This window comes from Hylobates moloch, unplaced genomic scaffold (assembly GCF_009828535.3).
Source record: "Hylobates moloch isolate HMO894 unplaced genomic scaffold, HMol_V3 SCAFFOLD_22, whole genome shotgun sequence".
Lineage (NCBI taxonomy): Eukaryota > Metazoa > Chordata > Mammalia > Primates > Hylobatidae > Hylobates > Hylobates moloch.
In genome coordinates this window covers 33051003-33078095 of record NW_026652297.1, presented here as the reverse complement: position 1 = coordinate 33078095, position 27093 = coordinate 33051003, and the positions used below count along the sequence as shown (strand labels likewise).

The following is a 27093-nucleotide window of genomic DNA, read 5'->3' as shown; positions in this document are numbered from 1 at the left end:
AAATATTCCTTGAATAATTAAATATAAAATTTCAATCTGCATTTTCATATTAATGTAATTGAGGTGATCCCCACAATGTTTTGTTCTTCTTCTTAGTGCAAACCAGAAATGTTTCCTTAAGGGTGAGAGTTAAAGGGTAGAACCAGTCTTTGCTGAATTACTGGGTAGCAGGATTATTCTATAGCGGGACTTCTCAATGGCAATACCAGCATTTTTTTGGACTATACAATTCTTTGTTGTGGGGGCTGTCCTGTGCACAGTAGGATGTTTAGCAGCCTTCTTGGCCTTTACCCATCAGATGCCAGTGGCACCCCTCTCCCGATTGTGACAATCAAAAACGTCTCCAGACATTGCTGTCTCATCACCCCCAGCTGAGAACCAGTGTTCTATAGGAATTTTGGTTCTAGTTAGATAATGTTCTTATTTCACAAATGGTGGGAGACGGAGGAAGGGAAATAATACTTATTTGCTACGAGCTAGACACTCTTATCTATGTTATTCCATCTCGCAGATGAAGAAGCTGGGGTACAGAGAGTGGAAGAACCTGCTGGAGATCATAAAGTGAATGTAGCTCAGTCAGGACTGCAAGCCGGTTTGTCTGACTACAAAGACTTTAGCCCTTTTCCCGGACACTCCCACTGACTCTTTGCCAGAAAAACAGCACACCTTAAACCCAAGGTGAACTACAAATTCAAACATTATGTCCAACACAGATTTTAAAACTTTTTTGGGGGAGAGGAATTACTACCTTTGGAGTCATTAAACTTGCTTGAATATAAATATCCATGCCCACACATATATGGACACGGAGCCCCCTCACTACCGTTGTGGCGCTGGTCTTATCTCTGAAAAACACAGAACAACACAATGGAACAACTTCAATTCTCCTTGTTACAAATTATCCAAAAGCCAGAGCCTAACGGTGCCAAAAGCAACCGGTCTTGTTTACGTAAGGCTTGAAGGCTAATAGTTAACTTTCTCCCATTTAATTCCAGCAACAGTAAATAACGCCTCACTTTACACCGACAGAGGAGTGAGATGTCATGAAATGGGGAAGAAAACATTGAGTCCAAAGGAAAATAGGAAGGCGCTTTCCAGCCTCCTCCCCCTGGCGCGGGCATGGGCACTTGGGGCGGCCGGGGCTGCGCCGCCTGGGTCCCCCGGGCCCCAGCCGAGCTCCCGTCCGCGGCGCCTCAGCTGTCTGGCTCCCTTCCCGCCCTGGGTCGAGCCCGGCCCCTCTCGGAGGAGCCTGTCCCAGAGCCAGGCCTGGAAGAACAACAGCGAGAGAAACTTTGGCTCCGTGCGAAAAGCCAAGCCTCAAGTTTGGCTCCCGGCTGCAGCTGCCGGTTCCGATCGGGGGGCGGGGCGGGGTGTGTGTGGGGGGGTCACCACTCGGTCAGGTTCAAGTGCGCATGTGCGCGAGGAGTCGCTCGGGCACTTATTGAGCGCCGACTGTCTACGGGCGGCCGGGGGTGTGTAGCCCAGGCGCGTTGGGGGTGTGCTGGGCGGGTGCGGGGGCGCGGAGGCGCGGGGGGCGGGCGGGGGTGTGTCCCGAGTGTCGCCGCTGGGCGCCGGCTGGCAGGCTGGCGTGCTGCTCCGCTCCCTTCCCGGGCGGGAATCCGGGCCGGGTTGTGGCCGCGGCCGCGTACGTGAGCGCAGTGTCCCGGGGAGGAGGGCAGGCCGGCCAGGTGGGCGCCAACCGAGCCTCGGCGGGCGGCCGGAGCGGAGCCGGGCCGCGGGCCGCGCCGGGAGGGCGGGCAGGGCCGCGGCCGCTGCAGCCCGGAGCTGAGCTAGCCGTCCGAGCCGAGCCGTCCGAGCCGGGGAAGCCGGGCGCGTGCTGCCGCTCGAGGCGGGCCGAGGTGAGCTGCGCGGGGACCTAGCGGCGCGGCAGCCGGGGACGGGGGCGGCCGCGAACTTCCCACGCCCCGCGCGCCCGCGGCTGTCGGGCCGGCGGCCTGGGGGGTCCGGGGGTCTGGGAGGCCGGGGCCGCGGCGGGCGAGGCGCGGGGCGCTGCGGCAGGGCCGGGGTGGCGGGCGGGGGTGGCTGCCGCTCCCGCGCGTCGCCTTGTTTACCTCGCCCGCCGCCGCCGCCCCCCCTCTCGGAGCTCCCTCCCGACTTCGGGCGGCCGGGACTCGCCCCTCGGAGGGACACGGACCGGCCCGTCTGCCCCTCCCCGGCCCTTTCCGGCGGGGCCGCCCGGCCGGCCCTCCCGCGCCCCGCGCGTTCCTGCCGGTTCCTGCCCACTCCGGCCGGCGCGCGAGGCCAGGCTGCGGGACGGGCGGGACAGGGGGACACACCTTCCGCCCGCGGGCGACCCGCGTCCCTCCTGCCCTGGCGGCCACCGCCCCCTCTGTCCGCACGCTCTCGCCCGGTCTCGCCTCCGCCCGCGCCCCTGGCCCTCCCCGGCGGTGGCACCGTGGGCTCACGCGGGTGCCCGCGGGGGGGTGGCGGGGCTGCACAGGGAGTTTGTCTTGTGCAAACAATTTCCAAGGCAGCATTTTCTTCCCTGCCTGGGAGTGCAGGGCTCAGCGCCTTCACTTTGGAACTGACTCAGAGACCTAAAGAAGCCCACCTGGCCAGCGGGAAGGGGGCGCCGCCGCCGCCTCCTGGTTTTGGGCAGCCCTGGCCAGTTCCCGGTGGCCTTGGAGGACTTCCACCGGGCAGGCGTTCCCATGATGCCAGGCTACCAGGCGCGGGGGATTCCTGCAGGCCGGCGCTGCTTTCCTTAGAACCCCCTTTCTAGAAAGGTACACCTGGGGGTTTTGCTTCAAAGTCAGTGATCCACAGGTATCTAAGGCCTTCTTGACACCCTTCCTAGGCGTTGTGTAAACAGAAGCGCCTGGTCGCAAATACCTCGAAACACAGGGAAACATAGCCATTAAGTTCAACTCCACAGGTCCTTTTGGGGAGCTGCTGTGCTCTCAGCACGGTGCCAGACCCTCTGGGAGGTGGGGGAGGCACCGAAGAGACCCCAGGCTTCAGGAAGCCTAGGAGGACTAGGTGGAAGTGATTTAGGAGTTTACGTTCAAGTTAATGTGCAGTGGCTGCCTGAGTTAGTGGAGATGCTGGAGAGGGAGTATATCAGATAAAGCAAAGAGGAGATTGGGGAAGGGACTTGGAGTACTAAGGTTTGAAGTAAATTATGCCTGTGGAGAGTAACTCACCCGTAGGGCCCAAAGACAGGAGAAGAAAGTAACAGGTGGGATAATTTGCAAAGCGGAGCAGAGGAGCAGAGGCTCACACTTGTCTCGGGGAGGGAGGAGACAGAAGGTGTAAGAGATGATTCCCTCCCTCCAGGGCTTCTACCCTCATAGAGGGGACAGAAGGATGTGAGCATGTGAAATCAGACGCCAAGAGAGGGAATGGTAACTGTCCAAGTGTGAGGTGCAGAAATAGTTCTGTTGGAGTCAGAGAAGGGAGTTGTGGGCAGGGATCAGTCACCAGGACTGGAGGCTGACGCTCTTGAGATAGGCTGTGAGGTGGGAATGAACATGGCTTTCCAGAGAGACAAGGAGCTGTCCTTAGGCAGACCAGGGAATGTATCCCGAACAGTAGGAGATAGAGGTGGAGAGGAACAATGGTTGAGATTGTGAAAGTCTTAGAAAGCCCTTTTGGTGATTGCATGCCACCCTGTGTGTCCTAAGGAGACATTCAAGGTTTTCGAGTGAGGGAATGGTGTAATGAACAACTGTAATGGAAGGGTTTTGGAAAGTCGTGTTAGGGGGACACATCAGTGAGCAGGCTGTTGCAGTTGTAGGGTGGCCAGAGTTTGCACTGGGATCACTGGAAGTGAAAAAGGTGGGTTTGAGAAACATTACTGTTGAAATAATCTGTTTACAGGGCAGGGTGAAGGGATGAGATGAATGGAAATTAATTCTTGGTGGAAATTGATTCTACGCCAGGTCCTTGGAGCTGCTGTAGTTGGTAACTTGAGAAATTGGAAATGTGTATTTTGGAGAGACGGAATTGACTACTCAGGCTATAGAGAAGTTTCTTGTGGCTGCTAAGATATCCAGATGTTAGTGTCCTGCAAGCAGCTATGGCTCTGAGATGGGGGGAGCCCAGGGGGACAGTGTTGCAGAGGCTGCAGATGCCGGGAGAGGGAAGGGGCTCAGAGAAGTGGGGAGGCTGCTGGTAATAGGGGGGCAGCAGAGGATGCCTCTGAGTGGTACTCAAGGCCTGAACCGAGGGGCTTCTGTTTCTCTTTGCTGCACTGCCATTCACATGACATTGTTCGATTCTGAACCTGAAGTTGGAAAAGCAACTGTGGGCAATTGGGCCCTGAGGAGGATGGGGCTGTTGATTCTTCTAATCTTGAGGGTGGATTGGAGGTTAGAAGGGTGTAGAATGGGATTTGCTAAAGACAGTAAATTGCTGGGCTTTGAAACATTTTGAACTTTTCTGGGGTGGAGGGTGGGGGGTAGGAGTGAGAGAGTGGGGCAGGAGGACATTAGCCCTAGGGATATTGTGATTCCCAGGGCCGTTCCACCCAGAGCCTGGCACTCTGCAAGTAGAGGGGAGCTGGTGCCTTTTTTCCTGAGCTCTGTTCATGTTGCAAGGGTGACACAGGGTGATTTGCTGAACAAATTCCCCAAGCCTGAACTTGCAACATCTGAATTTGAATGATGATTGCAAAAAGTTGTGGAATGAGCTGAGAATGTAATTACTGTTACTTAGCCTCCTTGTTTCTCTGAGATGCAAGATCAGTGAACTAGTAGAAGAGGACTTGGGAATCAGAGATTTTTCTTTATAGAGTGTGTCTGACTGTCCAAAGAATAATTGCATGAAGCAGTGGTCAAGCTAATTTACTCATTGTAAAGCAGTGTCTGTACTGTTTTGACTGTGACTTACATTAAGAAATGAAATTTACATCGTGACCTAGGACATACAATCATGTATATAAAAATCGAATCTAAGTTCATAAAGTACCTACCTCCCTTTGCTTGGTGTCATCTCCTCTGACGTTTCTATTTTCTAGTCTATTATTTTTCATTTAAAAACCTCTTATCTCCCACTAAGTTGATCTAATCGTTCTCTAATGGATCATAACCCACAGTTGGAAAAATACAGAGAGTTTTCGCATTCAGTGAGTATTTATTAAGCTGTTTGAAGAGCTACTGTAGTACTGAAGGTGGAAGAAAGCATGAGGAAGGGTGGAAGATTTACAGTCTCTTTGGAAAGATGAGAGACACCTTGATTAAGGAGCAAGCCAAGATGATTAAATGCCAACATGAAGAATAACTACCTGTGGGGTTCAGAGGAGGGGGCCGTGTTCTGTGCTGGTGTGGCTTGGAAAAACGTTTGGGGACAAGGAAGGAAGTCTGGGATGAACTGGTTTTGGTGTCTCAGGGTGCTGCAGATGTGGGGAGGTATAGAGTGGGCAAAGCCTTGGAGTTAGGAATGTGTGAAGTCTGTGACTGTGTGAGAGAGAAGAACAGAGGGTTCTTGTTAGAGATTAGGGAGAAATCAAGTTGTTAAAGTGGGCTGGGGTCACATATAGGGCAAAGGTTGTAAACCGGTGGCCAGGGAGTGTTTTAAGCATATGGATGTGTTCTAGTTTGGACTACATAAAGGTTTTTAAAAATTGGGGAAAAAAATCCAGAAAAATCTCTGAATTTGCAGCTCTTTTAAAGAGTCAGATCTGGTGTTCATCTCAAGCTGAGAAGGCTGTCCCCTATGGACAGGAGACAGGCTCGTGGTCTCCAGGCTTCCTTTTGCCTCAGTCCAGTCACTTTCTATTCTTCACTTAGTCCTGTAGGCGTTTTGCTTTGCCACCTCAGTTTTCAAGAGACTCGAATGCTGGGCCAGAAAATTCGGGATTGCTGTCATGGGCTCTGGGTGGCCACTGAGGATTCCGGGTAGGAGTGTGGCATTATGGAATCTGAGATATTTCTGTACACCGGATTTGTTTTAGGCAAGTCAATAGCACTTTTTGAGGAGCTGCTGGCTGGGACTTTGAAATATTTTTATGATAATGGGAATGGAATTATAGAGGGCTTTGACCTGTGTTCTCCGTAGTAAGGCAAGTTTCAAGTGACCCCAAGATTTCTCCAGCCTTCCCATTTTCTGCTTCTGGCTGGCAGGGATCTCTGAGAGTGATGTCGAGGTCATACCTTGGTGAGTTGTGAGTCACAGCCATCAAGTGCCGTATGACGTACAATTCTCAGGAGCTTGGTATCGATCCAAATGGCTCCCAGCAGACGAGGCTGATTTGAGGTCCAGCTGAAGTGACTAAGTTCAGGACTCTGACTAGAATAGTCTGATTTACCACCCAAGACTAAGAGCTCGTCCCAGATGAGCCACTGGTGAGAAAGACTGACCAATAGTCATCCTGCTGTTTACAGGTGGGACTAAAATCAATTATTTAAAAATACTGATCTGGCTGTAGTGGCTCACACCTGTAATCCCAGCACTTTGGGAGCCTGAGGCGGGAGGATTGCTTGGGCCCTGGAGTTTGAGACCAGCTTGGGCAACATGGTTGAGACCCTGTCTCTACAAAAGATAAAAAAATCTAGCTGGGGCTGGGCGCGGTGGCTCACGCCTGTTATCCCAGCACTTTGGGAGGCTGAGGCGGGCGGATCACGAGGTCAGGAGATCGAGACAGTCCTGGCTAACACAGTGAAACCCCGTCTCTACTAAAAATACAGAAAATTAGCCGGTGTGGTGGCGGGCACCTGTAGTCCAAGCTGCTCGGGAGGCTCAGGCAGGAGAATGGCGTGAACCTAGGAGGCAGAGCTTGCAGTGAGCCAAGATTGTGCCACTGCATTCCAGCCTGGGCGACAGAGCAAGACTCCGTCAACACACACACACACACACACACACACACACACACACACACAAAGAAAAAGAAAAAACACTATCAGGGTGTGATGGTGCATGCCTGTACTCCCAGCTACTCAGGAGGCTGAGGCAGGAGGCTTGCTTGAGCCCTGCAGAAGGTGGAGGCTGCAGTGAGCTGAGATCATGTCATTGCACTCCAGCCTGGGCAACAGAGTGAGACCCTGTCTCAAAGAAAAAGTATACTGCTTTTGAAACATTAACAAAATGAAACTGAAGTGCATTTTAACAATGTGTGGCTATCGGATGCAAGGATAACCAGAAGCCAGCTGAATCATATCAAATTAAATCTATTTCCTGTCTTATATGGTGGTTTGTTTACTAGGCCAGAGAATAGTGCAGCAACTATGGTACATTTTGGCTTCAGTAAAGTATTTAACAGTTTTTTGAGGTATGATGGTCCTTGTTAAATCATAAGTGGTAAGACGTGGGCTGGATGGTGTTATTAATTTAACAATCCTATGTGAAACTGTTAATTATTGGCACTGAGGCAGCCTGGAAGGAGATCTGAAAATGAGTACAGTAGGGTTCTATTCTTGGCCTTGATCTGTTCAACATTTTCCCAGTGTTGGCGGTGAAGACAGAGAAGGCGCGCTCATCAGATTTGTTAGTGGCGCAGAAGTGAGAGGAATTGCTGGTTTTGCAGACAAATCAAGGTTGAGTCGTCTAGAATTAGGAGTGCAAATTAAAAAGAAAACAAAAAAATTCAGTAAGGGATGAATTTAAAGTCTGATTTAGGTTTAAAAATTTGAATTGTAGCATTTTGAGATGTTCGGTATCCTGATAATACCACTTCTGGGGATGTAGCTGAGACCATATCCACAATGTAGATGATGATTTATGCACAGAGATTATTCAGAGATTTTTTTTTAACTCTAGTAAAAGCTTGGGAATAACCTAAATATCCAGTGGTGTGGGCTAGAGGTAATAAATAAGTGAATTCTGTTATCTTTAAAATAGAATGTTATGAAGTCATGAAAAATAATGTTTAGGAATAGCTTTAAAGTAACAGGGAAAAATGTTTTTGCCAAAAGTTAAGGGACATCTACAGTGTGACTTCAAATGTTAAAAAAGCAATGTGTTTAGAAAATAATTGGAAGGAAATACACCAAAACAGTATATCAAAATACAAATACCCGTTGCTTCTGGATGGGTTGAGGCATGCAGCTTTTTTTTTTTTTTTAACGTTTGTATTATTTGTCTTTTCTGTAGTTGTGTATATATTTCACAGTGGGGACATCTGCAATTTTTAAAACTTTTTATGGTTCAAGGACAAGATAGGGTAAAGTAGATGATTCATTCAGTGATTACTCTTGAGTGCCTGCTCGCTGTGTGTCAAGCTCAAGGTCAGGAACTAGAGTCACAGTGGAAGACAGAGTCCTTGACCCCAGGTTGGCACAGGTCCACTGAGGAGGTGCAGGGCATGGAGAAAAAAAGCGTTGGGATTTTTCTGTTGTTCGTCAGTTCAGTGTGAGCCTTGAGTGGATGAGGCTTTTATTTTTATTTGTTTTTGTTTTTATTTTTTTTCAGAGAGTCATGAGTCTTGCCATGTTGTCTTGGCTGGATTCGAACTCCTGGGCTGAAGCGATCCTTCTGCCTCAGCCTCCCAGGTGGCTGGGTCTACGCATATAGGCCACTGAGCTTAGCTCTAAGATATGGCTTTTAAAAAATTGAATGCAGTTTATAACAGGATCAGAAATTCAGCAATCTAATCATAAGATCTAGTCTTAATGACCTTGGCTGGTCAGGTGACATTTGGACCCTGGAGAGCCAAGAGTTAATAGGGACATAAGCAAGTAAGACTTGATCCTGGAAAGAAGAGTAGGATGCTGTAGGATAGGGAATAACTGAACTATATTCATGCATTGGGTACACAGTAGCACCTTCAAATATTTTCCTGGTTATCAGACATAGGAAGGAAGAGATGTTCATTTTTGCTCCTGGTATTCGAATACAACCAATAGATGAAACAGTCACTTTATTCTCTGTAGCTGCAGATTCCTAATTTATGGCATGATTACATGATTCCTTGTCTGTAGAATGATCAGCGATCATGCTGAAGTTCATAGACTTTGAGGTCCCCTTTAACCCGAAAGACTGGGACAGCAGATTTCAGTTCGATATGAAAAAGGATTTTCTAGCTGGCAGGTCTGTCCAACAGAGGAAATGTCTGCCCAGGAAGTAGTGAGCTTACGGCTGTTGGCGGTATTCAAGTAGGGCTGAATGCTGTTGCTTAGGGATGCAGTAGAAGAGAAGGACAAGAATTAGGCCGACCTCCAAAGTCTCTTCCAATTTCTGGGGTCAGTTATTTAATATGTGACTTGTCAAAGCCAAAAGGCACATAGAATAGGGGCTTTACCTCCAGTGGAAAGTATTTGAGTCAATATCATCAAGTGTGTTCTTTAAAAATGTTTATAAATAGGTCCCAGCATTTTTGAGAGACTCTTCTGGCATCATTTTAGAAAGGATGAACAAAACAAAACAAAAAACAGGCAAGGTGCATTGACTCACACCTGTAATCTCAGCACTTTGAGAGACTGAGGTGAATGGATTGCTTGAGCCCAGGAATTCAAGACTGGCTTGGGCAACAGAGAGAGAACTTGTCTGTGCAAAAAATAGAAAAATTAACCAAGCATGATGGTACATCTGCCCATGGTCCTAGCTCTTAGGAGGCTGATGTCAGAGGCTCACTTGGGCCTAGGAGTTTGAGGCTGCAGTGAGCCAGGAGCAGTGAGCCATGATCGTGGCACTACTGCACTCCAGCCCGGGTGACAGAGTGAGACCTCTACTCAAAAAAAGGAAACAAAGGATGAGAACTATTTCAAGTTGGGTCAGAACTCAGTTTGTGACCCCAGGGCTGCTGAAAATTAAATTTGGTCCTTAGGAAAAGCAAGAAGGTTGGGGGTAGGGGCTGGGAAATGGCCAATAATAATGAACAACACAGATTGACGTGTAGACAAGCAGTGGGATCATGCTGGGTGTGGTGGTACACACCTCTAATCCCAGCACTTTGGGAGGCCGAGGCGGGTGGATCGCTGGAGGCCAGGAGTTTGAGACCAGCCTGGCCAACATGGTGAAACCCCATCTCTACTAAAAATACAAAAATTAGCTGGGCGTATTGTTGCTTGCCTGTAACACCAGCTACTCGGAGGCTGAGGCAGGAGAATCCCTTGAACCCAGGAGACAAAGGTTGCAGTGAGCCGAGATCATGCTACTGTACTGCAGCCTGGGCGACAGAGTGAGACTCCATCTCTCAAAAAAAAAAAAAAAAAAGGGGAAATCATCATGCCACTTCTATTTGGGATGATGACTAAATCAAGAGGGGGCTGTTAGTGGGTGCTGGGTCCTCTGCTTGGCTGTGGAGAATGTGGAGTGACCTTGAATGTCTCCTCCCAGTTCATGTCCCGCACTGTGGATTTATATCCCCAGGAGCACCTTGCTCAACACCATCCTGACACCAGTGATGAGACCGAGCCATCTGATTGCTCTGCAGTTTAGCGATAAAGAGAATACAGGGCAGATCAATTTAAAGACATTTTAAAGTGAGATTTTCCAGGAAAGCATATGTTTAGTTTGTATCAGACAATAAATTTGTAATTTGAATTAAAATTTTTTTGAGACAGGATCTTACTTTTGCCAGGCTGGAATGCAGTGGCGCAATCATGGTTTACTGCAGCCTCGATCCACCGGGCTCAAGGGATCCTCCCACCTTAGCTTCCTAAAGTGCTGGGATTATAAGCATGAGCTACTGCTTCTGGCTTAGATTTTTTTTTAAATTTTTGCGTATGTATTATAGCTTACATATGAAAATTTTTTTTTTAGTTTAATTCTGCTTAACTTTCACTGAAATATATGCTTTATTTAGAATCCGTCCTGATTATTTAAAACTTTTAGATTCCTCTTCCTGATATTTTTGGATTACTTTTGTTGTTGTTTTTTGTTTTTTTTTTTTTGTTTTTTTTTTTTTTTTTTTAGACGGAGTCTCGCTCTGTCGCCCAGGCTGGAGTGCAGTGGCGCAATCTCGGCTCACTGCAACTTCCGCCTCCCGGGTTCACGCCATTCTCCTGCCTCAGCCTCTCCGAGTAGCTGGGACTACAGGCGCCCACCACCACGCCCGGCTAATTTTTTGTATTTTTAGTAGAGACGGGGTTTCACCGTGGTCTCAATCTCCTGACCTCGTGATCCACCCGCCTCGGCCTCCCAAAGTGCTGGGATTACAAGCGTGAGCCACCGCGCCCGGCTGTTGTTGTTTTTGTTGTTGTGCAGGTCACTGCTTTGACTAAATCACTTAGCAAAAGTTTCTTAGCTCTGCAAAGAGAATAGAGGTTTATCTCATCTTTGGAGAATATCGTAAGATGATTTTTGTCTCCACATGATTTATGCTTGCATTTTGGCATTTGAGAAATCAGTATTTGGCAAGAAAGTGTTCTCTTTATATGGGATGAAGCAATTTTGGGGTGTGCTGACTTAATGGCAGTTTTAGATGTATGTGAAAAGCATAGGCAGGTCCTAGTTATTTAGAACTAGAGTTGAAAATTTTTGTACATTTGATGACAGGCCTGAGTCTCTTTTGTCGCCGTTATCATTTGTGCCTCACATGGTGTCTGTCACATCAACTGTGCTTGTTGAATTGCTGTGATTTGGTTCCCTGGGCTACATATAGTGGGTTTGGGGGAAAGTTAGGCTAACATGCCTTTTTTTTTTTTGAGACAGAGTCTTGCTCTGTTGCCCAGGCTGGAGTGCAGTGGCGCGATCTCAGCTTACTGCAACCTCTGCCTCATGGGTTCAAGCATTTCTCCCTGCCTCAGCCTCTGGAGTAGCTGGGATTATAGGCTCCCGCCACCATGCCCAGCTAATTTTTGTATTTTTTAGTAGAGATGGGGTTTCACCATGATGGCCAGGCTGGTCTTGAAGTGACCTCAGGTGATCCTCCCACCTCAGCCTCCCAAAGTGCTGGGATTACAGGCCTGAGTCCGGCCTTTTTTTAAAGAAAGCAAAATATGATAAGAAATAATAGTTCCCAGCTGGACATGGTGGCTCATGCCTGTAATCCAAGCACTTTGAGACTACCTGTGGTCCCAGCTGCTTTGAGAGGCTGAGGTGGGAGGATTGATTGAGCCCAGCAGTTCGAGACCAGCCTGGGCAACATGGTGAAACCCCATCTCTATAAAAAATACAAAAATGAGCTGGGCGTGGTGGCGTGCACCTGCAGTTGCAGCTACTTGGGAGGCTGAGGAAGGAGTATCACGTGAACTCGGGGAGGTTAAGGCTGCAGTGAGCTGTGCTGGTGCCACTTCACTCCAGCCTGGGCAACAAAAAGAAAATAAAAAGAAAAACAAAACACAAAAAACCGGTTGTCAGCCTTTTTGTCCTTTGAGTATCAGGAAGCCATATACAACTCTCTTAGTAAAAACAACCGCGTTCAGTCAGTGGCTCCTTGTCAAAGTGCCGGAGGAATTGAAAACTCCCTCTCCTCTTTCTATTTTTCTTCTGCTGAAAATGAATTGCTCTTGGTGTGCTGTTCTTAAATTCATGTGTCCTGTGTCCATTTTAATCTTGTTATCTATTTTTATGGTGACTGTCGCCATGGTACTCATGCTCCTTGCATAGCATAACAGAGATTTCTGACGTCTGATAGGACAGCTCAGAGTTCTGCTGCAGCCGGGAGAGAAACTGTGTGTGAGGAGTTATTTTTTTAATTGAGGTGTAATTTACATATAGCACAGATCTTAAGTGTGCTGTTTAATCAGTTTCGACACATACATATGGAGACAAAACATTTCCATCACCCCAGATGAGTTCCTCGTGACCATTTCCAGATAAGCCCCACCCCCAACCAGAAGTACCACAAATCTGATTTCTATTGCCATAAGTTAGTTTTGCTCAGTAGGTTCTAAATATTATAATTTTGTCTCTCTATCTCTCTCTTTCTCTTTTTAGACAGTCTTGCTCTGTTTCCTAGGCTGGAGTGCAGTGGCACAATCACGGCTCACTGCAGCCTTGACCTCCCCAGGCTCAAGCCACTCTCCCACCTTAGCCTCCCAAGCAGCTGGGACCACAGGTAGGCACCACCATACCTGGCTAATTTTTAAATTTTTTTTAGAGACAGGATCTGGCTATGTTGCTCAGTCTGGTCTCGAACTCCTGGCCTTAAGTGAGTCTCCCACCTTCGCCTTCCCAAGTGCTGGGATTACAGGCATGAGCTACCTGTGCACAGCCAATTTTGTATTTCTAAGGACTCTATAGGTAGTGCTTTGAGGAGGAGGAGGAGGAGGGGGTGCATGTCTGTTTAAAAAGCAGTATCTTATATGGTTAGGAGTCCCCAGTGAGTGAATAATAATGTTTTAGAGTTTGTGCAATGGGATGTTCAGATTCTTTTTTCTCATTAGCTCAGGGGATTTGGATTTATATTAGGAATCTTGATTCCCAGCTGAAAGAATCAAAACCACAGACAGCTAGGCCTGGTATGGAGGAAGTGTGATTGGGCAAGGGCTGGCTTATTAGGGAACGTGTGTGTTGTGTTGGAGTGCTGCAGTGCTGGGTTAGAAGAACTGGAATTACTCCTAGGACATCCCTTTGGATGACCAGAAGTCCCACTGACATACTTTCTCTTTTTTCCCTGCCTTTTCCTTGAACTAGCATATAAATTTAACAATCCACAGAGTTGTGGAGTTGGGCTTGTAATATTGAAACAAGAGCTGTGTTGCAAAGTCCACTGCTGACTGGAAACGCAGATGTGCACTACCGAGCTCACAGCCCCTGGGAAGTGTGGGCCAGATTCAGAGTGAAATTGCCCCCAAACATATTACTGAAATGCATTGAACAGGGCCTGTTTCTTTTCTTTTTTTTTTAAAAAAAAAATTTAAATGAAATTTTCATTGCGCAAGTTAGTACATGAACTGAACACATTCTCTGTAGGAGAAAAATGCAAAACTTCTCGAGCAAGCAGAAAGTCTTCCTTGATGACTGTTCCTAATCCCAGTCCCTTCCCCAGAGGTCGAGCACTTTCATGGACTTGCTGTTCTTCAGATGCCTCACATACTCACATCTATACCTATAGGACTTACAAAAAGTTAAGTGCATTGGCTGTGGATTACATAAGGTCTCTTTACTGAATTGCCTCTCCCTCCCTCAACGGGGTGCTTGGCGATAGTTCCCGGCCCCTACGCAAAGGTCTCCTTGATTTTGTTTAACCCCTGCCCGGTCTCCCTTAGAATTAGAAGGCTACACAATTGCTTCACCTTTCCCTAATTCATGGGCACTTCAGTCATTTCCAGATCCTTTACTGTTAAAAACGCTGTTACCAAAAAACATTGCTGCACAGACCTCTATAGCACCTGTGAGTTTTCTCTAGGGTGGGTACCGAGAAAGTGGAACTGCTAGGCTATAGGGTTCTTGAGTTGTACATTCTAACAAATATGCATTATGGGGTCAGTTCCTCGCTTAGAGTTACTGTAGACCGGGGGATGCCTGCCCTGTGCTCAGACATTAAGCAGTTATTTGAAGATGAGGGGGCAAGATTTAGAGTGTGCTAGGTGGGTGCTCACCGGCCTCACAGGTCGCACATACCATTGCTGGTTTGTGGGAAGGGTTGGTGTTGGGAAGGGCTCTTCTGGGCCTCCTAGCCAATTCTGCCTGGTTCCCGCCCCCCAACCCCTGAGGACTTTGACCCGTATGTTGATAGTGGTTGTGTGGAAAAGAATCAGGCTGAACGGGCAGCCCCTTGTGGACTCTGGATGGGAAATTCTAAACTCAGTTCACTTGGCCTGGAGACCTTCACCGCACCTGCAGTTCTTCTCCAGGCTGCCTTTGTAATCCAGTGTGGCTTAAACACTCAAGCAAAGCATGAGGCGTTTGGAAGCATGATATTCTTTAAAGGCATCTAGAATGTGGCCACGTGGCTGCTATTTAGCAGTTTATGTTAATTACAGAAGAATGGCGTGTGCCACTGTTTACGATTCTGGCCTTCATCTCTCTCTCTCTCTACAGAACTTGTGGAAAATATGAGAGTTAATCCTATCAGATCAAACCCATGCATTTAGGAGCCAGTGTTGCAAGGGAGGGAGTGGCTGTGCCCCTCCTGAAGACAGCTTTGCGGCCAGTGGTGGACCGGTGTCCCTGGCCACCTGGGTGGGGAGAGGCAGAGGCCCCTTTGCAGCCTTCACAGTTTTACATGCATTCGACCTCAGATCTCCATGCAGTCTGTAATGAAGCAGTGCTACTTGGATCCTAGGGTATCCCCACTCGTGCATTCATTTACTGTCCAAATGCAGTGTGCACCTCATTTGCCTTCACTGGGGTATTTCAGCATCCCCTCTCTGGTCTCCAGCTGATGTTAGTGGGGCCTCCCTTTTCTGTCATTTCAGTATTTGGTGACCAAGTTGGCATTCTACTCCTCTCTCCTACTTGGTGGCTTCTCTTGGGGGCCCTCCTGGCCTTGATCCTTTGTCCTGAAGAGCACTGCCTTCTTAGCTTGCCCTCCCTGTCACACAGCACATTTAGGTTAATGGTCCTCTGGCCTTGTAAGTCATCTTTCTTTCCCCCACCCTGCCCTGAGACAGGGTCTGACTCTGTTGTCCAGGCTGGGATGCATGGCGCAATCACAACTCACTGCAGCCTCAACCTCCCAGGCTCAAGTGATCCTCCCATCTCAGCCTCCTGAGTAGCTGGGACTACAGGCATATGCTACCATGCCTGGCTAATGTTTGTATTTTTTGTAGAGATGGGGTCTGCCTGTGTTGCCCAGGCTGGTCTTGAACTCCTGAGCTCAAGCCATCCTCTGCCTCGGCCTCCCAAAGTGCTGGGATTACAGGTGTGAGCCTCCATACCTGGCCTCATCTTTCTTGATGGGCAATAACCAGTGTTCCCAGTGTGGTTGAGTTTATAGGATGGGGGTGGGCAGTGTGCTTCTTTTTGTTTTAGTGCTTTTGCAGTGGCACTGGACAAAATGTCTTTTTCCTTTTTGGCCTTCATGGCCACAGTAGATGACAGTGCATTCCACAGTGACATCAGGTCACTTTACTCGGTGTGACTGTTTCCCTAGAGCTCTTGCATGGTTTTCATTTTTTTCTTACCATCTCTTACACTGCTCTTGTTGATGTTAAAATTTACTGTATTTCCCCCGCATTTGCACAAACTCTTTCCGATAATTTTCCTATAGGTTTGGTTCTTCACTGCCTGGGATTTGGTGTCTACTTTTTTTTCAGGTCAGCATTTATCATGCACTTTTGCTAGGTACAGTGCTCAGTATCCAACATGCATTTTCTCACTGTTTCCTCTCTCAGACCTGGGGATCAGAATCTCTAGGAAGAGGAGCTTGGCGACTCTTAAAACAAATCAAGGCACTTCTGGAAACAAAAAATTCATTGCCTCCTTAAAGCCCCAAATTATCCTCTGGGGTAGGATCAGTACTTTTTCTCATTTTGCACGTGAGGAAACTGAGGCACAGAGAGGTGAGGTCATTTGGCCAAGGTCACAATGGGGAAGTTTGAGCTTTTTTTTAAAAAAATTTTTTTTTTTTTTTGAGATAGGGTCTCACTCCGTCACCCAGGCTAGAGTGCAGTGGCACAATTTTGACTCACTGCAACCTCCCAAGTACGAGCGATTCTCATGCCTCAGCCTCCCCAGTAGCTGGGATTACAGGTGCCCACCATCATGTCCAGGTAATTTTTGTATTTTTAGTAGAGATGAGGTTTTGCCATGTTGGTCAGGCTGGTCTTGAACTCCTCACCTTAAGTGATCCACCTGCCTTGGCCTCCCAAAGTGCTGGGATTACAGGCATGAGCCACTGTGCCCAGCCAGAAGTCTGAGCTTAAGGCAGCCCTGACTATTTGACTGTGCATTCTCTTTGGAATATTTGTAAAGAGTGAAATAAGAAAAATTGTAGCCCTGATCCTGGGGGATCCCATGTTTGATTCTTTGCTGTCATAATACACATTTCCCATTCCATGCCACAACCACTAACACCGCATTAGCCTCTTGGTGACTCAAGTTTTTAAAAACAAGGAAGCTTATGAGGTCATCTAGTTTAGTCTGTCACTTGATGCATACTTTTCCTGGCTGTACAACATAGTAGAAAGAGCATAGCTTGTCTGGGTCTGGTGGCTCACACCTGTAATCCCAGCACTTTAGAAGGCTGAGGCAGGAGGATCGATTGAGTCCAGGAATTCAAGAAAAGCCTTGGCAACATGGTGAAATCCTGTCTCTACAAAAAATACAAAAATGAGTCAGATGTGGTGGCATGCACCTGTAGTCGCAGCTATTTGGGGGGCTGAGGTGGCAGGATAGCTTGAACCTGGGAGGTCAAGGCTGCAGTGAGCTGTGATTGTGCCACTGCACTCCAGCCTGGGTGGCAGAGGGAGACCCTGTCTCAAAACAAACATAGCTTTTGGAATCAGACACATTTGCGATCACATTCTGAGTTCTGTCATTTTCTAGCTTCGTGGCCTTGGGAAAATTACTCACCCTGAGACTCAGTTTGCTCATCTGTAAAATGGGAGTGATGATGGTATTTCTAATCCCATGGGTTATTTGTGGGAGATTAAATGAGACACGGTCTGCGAAATGCTCAGCAAGTTGACTGGCACTTAAGTCTTTGATAAATGATAGCTATTAGAACATTCCTGAATGCACATCAGTCTTTGAAAGGCCATGGATTACATATAAGGGTTCCTGTTATTCTCTTGCCACTTAGATGTGATTTTATTTCTTGGAAACATCCTACTGCCTTTTCTTCAAAAGATTCTCCTCTTCTGCTGGCCTTGAACTAAGTCCAGTCTACCTGCTGGCCTGAGGGGGCGGGGGCATGTGTGTCAGCCCCTTCAGTTGTGTTCCTGGGGCAGGCAGAGCTCACCAGCACCCGGTGCTGATTTTGTCCCTTCCTTCTCTGAAAACTCGGAGAGTGTGTGCCAGCTGCTGTCTGCGATTGATGCACATTTATTTTGTCACGTGGGCTCAGAACGTCTTCCCAAGTGAGCACCTTCTGATTAATGCCGCCACCCCATCCATTTCAGGAAAAGCTTCAGAGAGTGGCGTCCCAACATCCTAAGCTGGGACTGGGGTGAACTCTCATTCGGCCTGTTTCTCCATCTCTCTTTCGTCTCGAAACTCATTCTCATGCCCACAGTTATTGGGGCATAAAGATTCCTTAAATGGCTTCCTCCAGAGAAAAATACGTTTAAGGCACTTCCTTAGTGGTTTGAGCCCTGGGTGAGCCCCTCCTCCACTCCGTTTATTTTCCACTGTGTATTTAAATCTTCCCCGATGGTGCCTGTCTTCTCTTCACTAAGGCTGACTTTCTGTTTTTGGGGTGAAACGTGTGTCTCCTTCAACCTTCAGTCACTCAGTGGATTTTTTTTTTTTAGATTCATAACATATTTTATTTTGACTTATCTGATGTCAAAAATGGAAAATTTTCACATGGATATTCATCTAACTCATGGGCTCTATTCTAAAACCCCCCTTTTTAAAAATCAGGCTTCAGTGTCAGATTGCTGAATGCTTTTTTCATCTTCCTGAGAGAAGCAAATATTCATTCATTCATCTCATTATACAACACAAGTACATAAATGTAGCTTCAGAGCGTATTAAGTGCTTTTATACACAAGTGCTGGCTGTGTGGACCAGGTGGTAGCTCATTGAGGCCCCAAATTCATTAAGGGCAGGGTCTGACTCTTCGGCGTCTTAATATTTGGCTTGGTGCATGGTCAAGAGCTGGGCCCACATGTTGCATATCAGCAGGGCTGATATGTTTAAAGACGCTGGGCTTTTTCTGCTCTGGGGCCCTTTCCCGGGGGTTCTGGTGAGTCCCTCCCCAGGTGGGTCTGCCCCCACCCATGTGGGCGGGATTAGCTCCCAGAGGCTGGCCAGGCCCCACCTAGGGGAGGCTTGGGGGCAGGGCCCCAAGGCTGAGATTCAGGCTTGGGGGAACAGAGCAGGAAAGAGACCCGGTACCGAAACTGAGCGGGGCAGGCACCTACTCACATGGGCGATGGGCAGGGGCCAGTCACTGGCTTTGGGCTCCAGGGCCAGAGCCGTCTGACTTGGTATTGAGCTCCAAGCATGGAACACTGGAGTTGGTTCATTTTGACCAGCAAGCCTTGATTACCCACCGCAAGGAGAGGGCAGTTGCCTTTTTATGACATGTTGATTCCAGCCAGGTGAGTCACCAGGTAGCTCTCATCCTCCTGCCAGGCTCCCCTGCCTGTCGGTTTGGCATTGTCAGATAATGTGATCATTCATCGAAGTGACATTTGAGTTCCAAACCAGTTTTCTCCTTTAACCATTTCACCCTCAGGAGTGATTCTTCATTGTTTGGCATTGTCAGGGAATGTGATGATCCATTCAAATGACTTTTGTGTTCCAAATAGTGTTTCTACTTTAACTTCCTAAATGAAAAAAAAAAAAAAAAAAAGAATTGGCCAGGCACAGTGGCTCACGCCTGTAATCCCAGCACTTTGGGAGGCCGAGGTGGGCGGATCACTTGAAACCAGGAGTTCGAGACCAGCCTGGCCAACATGGTGAAACCCCATCTCTACCAAAAATGCAAAAAATAGCCCGGCATGGTGGCGGGCACCTGTAATCCCAGCTACTTGGGAGGCTGAGGCAGGAGAATTGCTTGGACCTGGGAGGAGGAGGCTGCAGTGAGCCGAGATGGTGCCACTGCACTCCAACCTGGTCGACAGAGTGAGACTCTGTCTCAAAAAAAAAAAAAAAAAAAAGCAAGAAAACCAAAGAAAATAAAAGAAAGTAGAGTCCATATTCCTGTGTTCCTCCTCTTTCTTCAAGGAGCGAGAACATAGGAACCCTTTTTGTCATCTTGGGATTGGTACCTGGGGCATCGTTACCTCTCAAACTTCCCTTTCCAGCGAGTGCCCACTCAGAGCCTTAGTGCTAAGGCTTTGACAGGCTTTTAAAACTCTCACGTCTGTGTTTTATATTTTTGGAATGGCAGCTTTTTTTTTTTTTTTTTTTTAATTGCCAGCTTTTGCTTGTTGTTACTGCAAGTGCTTCCAGTAAATCCCTTCTCCATGAAACTCACTCTCTTCCTCTGGATCCCCCCAACTCACCCTCCCCAGGCCTGAGCCGCGTCTTGCTGCTGGGTCTCCACTTGTAGGGAAGAGAGAACTGGACCAGGACGGCACAGGAAACTGACAATGCCACTGCTTGCTAGCGTTGGGATTTTGAACAAATAGGTGACCTTTTTGGACCTGTGTTCTCAGCTCTAAAATGGGGATAATCTTGTTCCTCCATATTTTATTGAGTTGCTGGGAAGTTGGGAAAGAAAAGAAGCCCCCGGTGTGTGTGCTCAAGAGAGTATAAACCTAAGTGCCATTCAAGCATTTGTGGATGCTTTGAGGTCGTGTGCAGGTCTCTCAGAAGTTTACCCTGAAGACTGCTAGAGAGAATTGCTAGTTGTGTGAGGCTTGTTCTCCCCAGGGATACTTGGCTCCTGGTTCCCTCCCTCCAGTCCTGGCTCTGGGTAAAATGCCAAGTCAGCAATCATCCATCTCCACACCTCCTTCTGGAACTGTCATGTGGTTTGAGAACAGTTTAAATCAGGTTTAACCACACTGCACGCCGCTCCTCCCCCACCACATACATGCACGCCCCAGTGCTCCATGCATTTACAAAAACACTGCCGGACAACTGCATCCCCTCACCCAGACATCTGTCAGCATAGTCCTGCTTATACCTGCTTCCTTCTGTCTACCTGTTTTTAAGGAAACCCTGTCTTGGAAGCAAGTTCGAATGCTCTTGATACCTTTGCCTTCATTTTAGGGCCAGCAGCAGGTATTCTTTCTTACAACACGTTTTTCTTGAATCTGGGCTTCTTACCCCTGGGAAGATCAGCTGTTTAAGATCAGTTTAAGGAGGCTGCCATCCCATCGGTGCCAGTAGAGAGGGTTGTGGATTCCTGAGCCCTCACTATGTGCCAAGGAGTGTCCTAAGAGCTGTCTTGTGTAATAGGGTAGTGTGAACTCCAGAGAGTTGTGAACAAAGGCACTGCATTTCTGAGAGCAAACGGGGAGGTAGGTGTGAAGGAAGGGGAAGTGTATTTTTTCCTGGGTAGAGCTGTGAAAACGCTTTCCTGCCAGCAGTGCAAACAGAAACCGTCTCTTTTACTTGATTGAATGACTGTTGTGCAGTCAGACCAGCAGAAATATTTGTTGATCAGGATCGTTCTATTATTTGCTGGAGAGAATTTGCTGTAAGCAGATCAGATGACCTATTTCTGTGGCCCATCTGCTGGAATATGAAAATAGTAGTGTTATTTGGGAGTCCCTTCTTCTTCCTTTCCATTACTGTATTACATCTATTACTTAGAGTAATAGGAAGGCTGGATGCTCAGTTATAGGGTATGCCATCAAGAAGATACCAGCCCTGAATGGGAGTTGGACAATTATTCTGGTCCCTATCAATCTTAATATTCTATCATTTTAATTTTACTGGTAGTCTAAACTATTCTACACTGATGCAATGTAGTCCAGTTTTTTAAAACCTTCAGAAAAAGACAATAATTAGAATGCCCTGAGAATCCAAATTGTCACACTCTGACCAGCTGATTGAGAACTTGAATCAATCACCAGTATGCTCAGTGCCATGTGTCTGAAGCTTGTACTGTGAAAATCCTAAGTACACACCACACCCATCTTAAAATTAGGATAATAGGACCTGATAATTTCAGAGAGCTAGAAGTTTTAAGTCAGGGCTTTGGGTGCTCTTGCTGAGGCCCTGGCTTTCTATTGAAGGCCAGGAGGAGTTTTCTCCTATCTCTTCAAAGAAAAGGTCCGTGTATGCTTAGCGAAGTGTCTTTTTTTTTTTTTTTACTTTCTTTAGGGAAGACATACCAGAAAAAAAAGGCTTGAGAACCAGCCACCAGGTAGCAGTTGGGTATGGGATGGGACAGTTTGTTTCTGCCAAGGTTCAAATGGTGACCTGCAAACCAAGAGGACCATAAACATATTTGCATATACTTATAAATATGCTTGCAAGTACTCATGGCATTTGTCAGCAGAGATGTTGGCTAAGAATTGCTGAAAATGAATTGTTTGGGAATCTTGTTCTCCATGGAGTTCTGTTGTAAAATAAGAGATGCAAACATTCACTGCAAACATTTTGGCCTTTGTTTATTTATTTAGAGCTCAGACGATCCTCCTGCCTCAGCCTCCTGAGTAGTGGGACTATGGGCATGTACCACTATGCCCTGCAAGTTTAGAACATCACACTGAAAAACAAGTAAAAATGTTATAGATTTAAAGGAAAAATTGGCACTTTTCTGGTAAAAGATAAAGAATGATATGCTTAAATATTAACCAAACATCTAAAAACTTAAACTGTTGTTCCTGCAGTGATACCCAGTGGAGATAATAAAATATACAGAGAGCTGAGTTGAGCAGAGAACTGAAGCTCTTGGCAGGAGGGTTTATATCCCTCAGTTGACCTATAAATTATTCATTAGAGAAGTAGCAAGCACCCATGCTTTTGCAAATAGGAGTCTTACTCCAAACTTCACCCTTCTTAAGTTAAGAGAAACCCCATGAGTTGTGCAGTGAATCACTTTGACTTATGACTCGTGTTCTGGAAGTGCTGCTAGGTGATATCATAGCTCGCTGCAGTGTCCCTGGGTGGTAGGAGAGCACAGCCACCGTGCGTGAGTGTGTGCACGCACACAAGTGTGGGGGCGTGCCTACGTGTGCTGAGACATGTGGTTGTCCAGCAACAGTTACATGACAAATAGCAGTTTGCAACCCTGAACCACAGAGAGAATTTTACTGTTCTGCCTGTTCCAGTTCCTTAACTGATGGCAGATGTCCTCATTAAGGGCTATTAGCACATCAGAATGTGTTTGCTGAGCCCAGAAAAGAGCTAACTCCTTTTGGACATGGACTGAAAGATGTTATCTAGGGTAGCCAACCCCTCCTGTTGGTGATGGCAGTAGGGAGTGAGGAACACAAGAGGGCTTGGTATCCCCTTAAAACTTTCCCGAGAAGCCTTCAGCGTGAATTTATGTTTCAGTCAGGGAATTCCGTAAGAGGAGAATGTAAAATCATAAAGTGGGATTTGGCTGTGTGTTGAACTACTGTTATTGTTACTGTTAGGTGTTTCTTGATTTCTCTTGGCTGCTCCAGAACTGTATGGAGAACTAGGGGATGGCTGGTTTATAGGGACCATTGATAGCTCCCAAGAAAGAACTCACCAGAGGAGTGAATGAAGTGGAGATCCTGGAGGAGAGAGGTTGGAAGGAGGCCACCGCTGGAATGGTGGAAGTGCACCAGGTGGGCAGGACCCCCAGAGTGATTGTGAGACAGCAGGAGGTCCTGAAAAGTCACAGGCGGCCCAGAGTTAACCTTGCTCCTTGACCCACCTGTTGGCAGACCTTCGACAATGCTGTCATTTGCTCTGAGTCCCCGAAGACTCTTGGTTACTTGTGCTGTCTATCGAGCTGCGTCTGTAAACGTCATGAGTGTGCTGATTAACACAGGTGAGGCATCAAGTGATGCCTGGTGATGCTGCCCAGCCTGGATTAGTGTAGATTTGTATTTCTCCCACTTCCATGCTATTAATCCCCAGTATAAACTTGGCTAAAGTTTTCCCTGACTTTTTGGGTTGATTCCATTATCCCTTTGCACGTCCTGCCAGAGGGCAATATGTGTATAAAGGTCTTCCCCAAACCCGAACTGCTAAATGATTAACAGTGGCTTGGGCTGCTTAACAGGGTCAGATTAAAGCTTTGACCTTTATTCTGTAGGTAAGAGGCCAAGATGCAAGTGGAGAAGAGATTTTTTCAAGGAATGAAAGTACGTGAGAAAATGAATGTGTAGACTTTTAGATCAGGAGCTATTTTTTCTTTTTATTTTTTTTGAGATAGAATCTCCCTCTGTCTCCCAGGCTGGAGTGCAGTGGTGTGATCTCGGCTCACTGCAACCTCTGCCTCCTGGGTTCAAGCGATTCTTTTTTTTTTTCTTTTTTTTGAGATGGAGTCTCACTCTATCCCCCAGGCTAGACTACAGTGGTGCAATCTCAGCTCACTGCAACCTCTGTCTCCTGGGTTCAAGTGATTCTTGTGTTTCAGCCTCCCAAGTAGCTGCGATTACAAGTGCACGCCACCACACCTGGCTAATTTTTTATATTTTTAGTAGAGATGTGGTTTCACCATTTTAGCCAGGCTGGTCTTGAACTCCTGACCTCAAGTGATCTGCCTGCCTTGGCCTCCCAAAATGTTTGGGATTACAGGCGTGAGCCACTGCACCTGTCCAGGAGCTATTTTTCCCATCAAGGTTCACTAACATAGGGAAAAAAACACCAAGTTGATGAAAATCAACTTAATTGAGTGTTTTATTTTGAGAGATCCCACACCTACTAGAATCATGGCAGGATTGTGACCTCTGACACCAGATGGACATGAGTTCATACCCAAGGCTGCAGTTCCTAGGTGTGCAGCTTTGGCATCCTGACCTCTCTGAGGTTGTCACCTCATCAGAAATAGAAGACCATTGGTTCATCTCAGATCCTTTTGAGGATTAAATTAGATACAATTTATGAAAGCTAGTACCTCTTAGGCACTTAATAAAGACAGTTTCCCTTCCTTTTTTTCTCTTCTGCTTTTAAAAATTAAGATTTGGGAGTACTATAAATAAAACCAATGAGAAAATGTATTTTGGTGTGGAATTCTGGCCAGTTAAAGGAGAGAGGGGACAGGAGGGGTCCAGTCAGAAGCGGCAGGTTCACCACCTCCATGCGAATCCAGCAGATGTGGAAGGTTGCAGGCACAAACAAAATAGGCAGTAGAAAGCAGTCTTTAAATTAAAAAAAGAAAAAGGCTTACAAAAAACATCAACCGAGTTTGTTGGCTAAACATTTCAGGTGCCGTCTGAAGACTGGGAGCCCAGGAATTTGGGAAATACTACCCTTTCTTCATTTTCAGTGGTGGAAACCCCAAACTTCCTGCTCTAGAAAGTGGGGAGGCCATTAGTTATTATTTTTTTTTGGCCAAGAAAAGTGGTGCAGTTTCTTTCTCTGGGTTGATGCTGCCATCTCACGTCTCTACGTGGCATTGCGGCTTCGCCTCTGGATCTTATCAGCCCAGTGAAATTGAACTGAGAGTTAGAGGTGCTCTATTTTAGCTTGAGGCTCCAAAGACGAAGATATGTAGGTGACAGTGTTTTAAAAACCAGTTTAGGCCGGGCACGGTGCCTCATACCTGTAATACCAGCACTTTCGGAGGCTGAAGCAGGCAGATGGCCTGAGCTCAGGAGTTTGAAACCACCCTGGGCAACATGATGAAAACCTGTCTCTACTAAAATACAAAATATTAGCCAGGCGTGGTGGTGCACGGAGCCTGTAGTTCCAGTTACTTGGGAGGCTGAGGCAGGACAATCGCTTGAACCCGGGAGGCAGAGGTTGCAGTGAGCTGAGATCATGCCACTGCACTCCAGCCTGGGCAACAAAGTGAGACTCCATCTCAAAAAAAAAAAAAAAAACAAAAAAAAACCCAAACAAAAAAAAACAACCAATTTAGCTTAGGTATACATTTTTTTCTTTATACTGGCAAAGAATCTACTCTTTACATCTGTCTCCCTTTTTATTGTTACAATGAAGCTTTCAGAGAGAGTGTTACTGGATGTAGTTACCAGATACCTAACTAGGAATTTCTGTCTGCGTGCTGTGACTCCCACCTTTTCCTTATATTAATCTTTTCTTTGCTTTCTGGAAAATTCGTGGTGGAGATACTATGCCAGTAGATTCTAGCCTGGAGTTTCTGCGTAAAATGCTCATGAAAACCAGCATTTTGCCCCTTTACTCAATATTTACCAATCTATTATTATCGTTTACAATTCTTTTGCCATTTCTGTTATGTTACTGTGGAGATGTTTGTGAACATACCTTGCTGGAATGGTTTGGAAAGAGGCTAAGATTTGGGAGGTGTGGAGATGGTGTGGTACCCACAGAAAGAGAGCCTGGGGGGCTTCTGGACAAAGGTGAAAAGGAAAGAAGGCTTATGCAACTGTTCAAAGATAGCTTGAGCTAAGGGCTGTGCTACAGGTGTCCTCTTGATGTGGGTGGGGTGGGAGGGGCACACCTGAGTGGAATTAGCCCCATAGGCGCTGGGGGTGGGGCAGTCAGCATTGATGCTGAGGTCCCTGGAAACCCTGGTTTTTTATACCTGCTGTGACCCCACAGCACCTGGGATGTGCTTTGCACATAATAAGCGAATAAGCGAATAGGGAACAGAGGACTGGAACAGCAGAGATTAGGAACTGAGGAGCCGTGTGTGCTCTGTAGGAGGAGGGCAACCTGAATTTGCAAAGCACTGGGTCTGACTCATCCCCTTCTGCCAGCAGTGTCAGGCCTGGGAGTACTGCAGGTCAGCTGGTCCCCTGGTAGGGACCCACTTTGAGAGGCCTGTTCAGATTCTTGCACCAACTACCTTTGCCACCTGAACAAGTCACTCGTGCTCAACATTAGTTTCTTCAAGTGTAAGATGAGAGGAGCCTGGTTCATTTCTTTTTTCTTTTTTTTTTTTTTTTGAGTCTGAGTCTTGTTCTGTTGTCCAGGCTGGAGTACAGTGGTGTGATTTTGGCTCACTGCAGGCTCCTGCCTCCTGGGTTCGAGCAATTCTCCTGCCTCAGCATCCTGAGTAGCTGGGATTACAGGCATGTGCTGCCATGCCCGGCTAATTTTGTATTTTTAGTAGAGACAGGGTTTCATGATGTTGGTCGGGCTGGTCTTGAACTCCTGACCTCAAGTGATCCATCTACCTCAGCCTCCCAAAGTGTTGGGATTACAGGCATGAGCCACCACGCCCGGCCAAGCTCGGTAAGTTTCTATGGCTCTTTACAGCTTTGAGCCAGCTGAGCTTGAGAATCTATGTGCATCAGACAGATGTCCTCAGGCTTTGACCCAGCAATATTGTATCCTAGAAGTTGCCCTATGGAAGCCGTGGTTGATGTGTGTGTGTGCTGAGGTTTAGCTCAGAGGATGCTCACTGCAGGCAGAGAAGTTTAGACAGCAGACCATTGGGTGCAGCCTTTGGGTACAATAAAAAGAGAATAGGAATGGTGCGTCCACCTAAGAAAATGCTGAGTGTCTTCTAAACATGTTTTTATAAAATAATATTGAATGATATAGTAAAACTTACACAGTTAAGTAAAAATACAGTTAACCAAACAACAATCCCATTTTTACAGAAATAAAAGTGTAAATACATGCACAGAAGGAAGCCTGGCCTGCTGTATAGGAAGAGTGGGCCTCCCT

The 27093-nt window shown here is 47.1% G+C and overlaps 1 protein-coding gene across 5 annotated transcripts in view; it reads left to right on the top strand.

Annotated features, from left to right (window-relative positions):
* Positions 1 to 1404: 1404 nt before the first annotated feature.
* The window catches only part of ZNF395 (zinc finger protein 395), a 41499-nt gene continuing 15810 nt past the window's right edge, over positions 1405 to 27093 (top strand). For 2 of the 5 annotated variants that reach the window (XM_032143485.2, XM_032143486.2), the window contains exon 1: positions 1661 to 1859. The gene's annotated coding sequence lies outside the window, so the exon portion shown is untranslated. The other 3 variants (XM_032143484.2, XM_032143487.2, XM_032143488.2) reach the window with 3 other exon arrangements.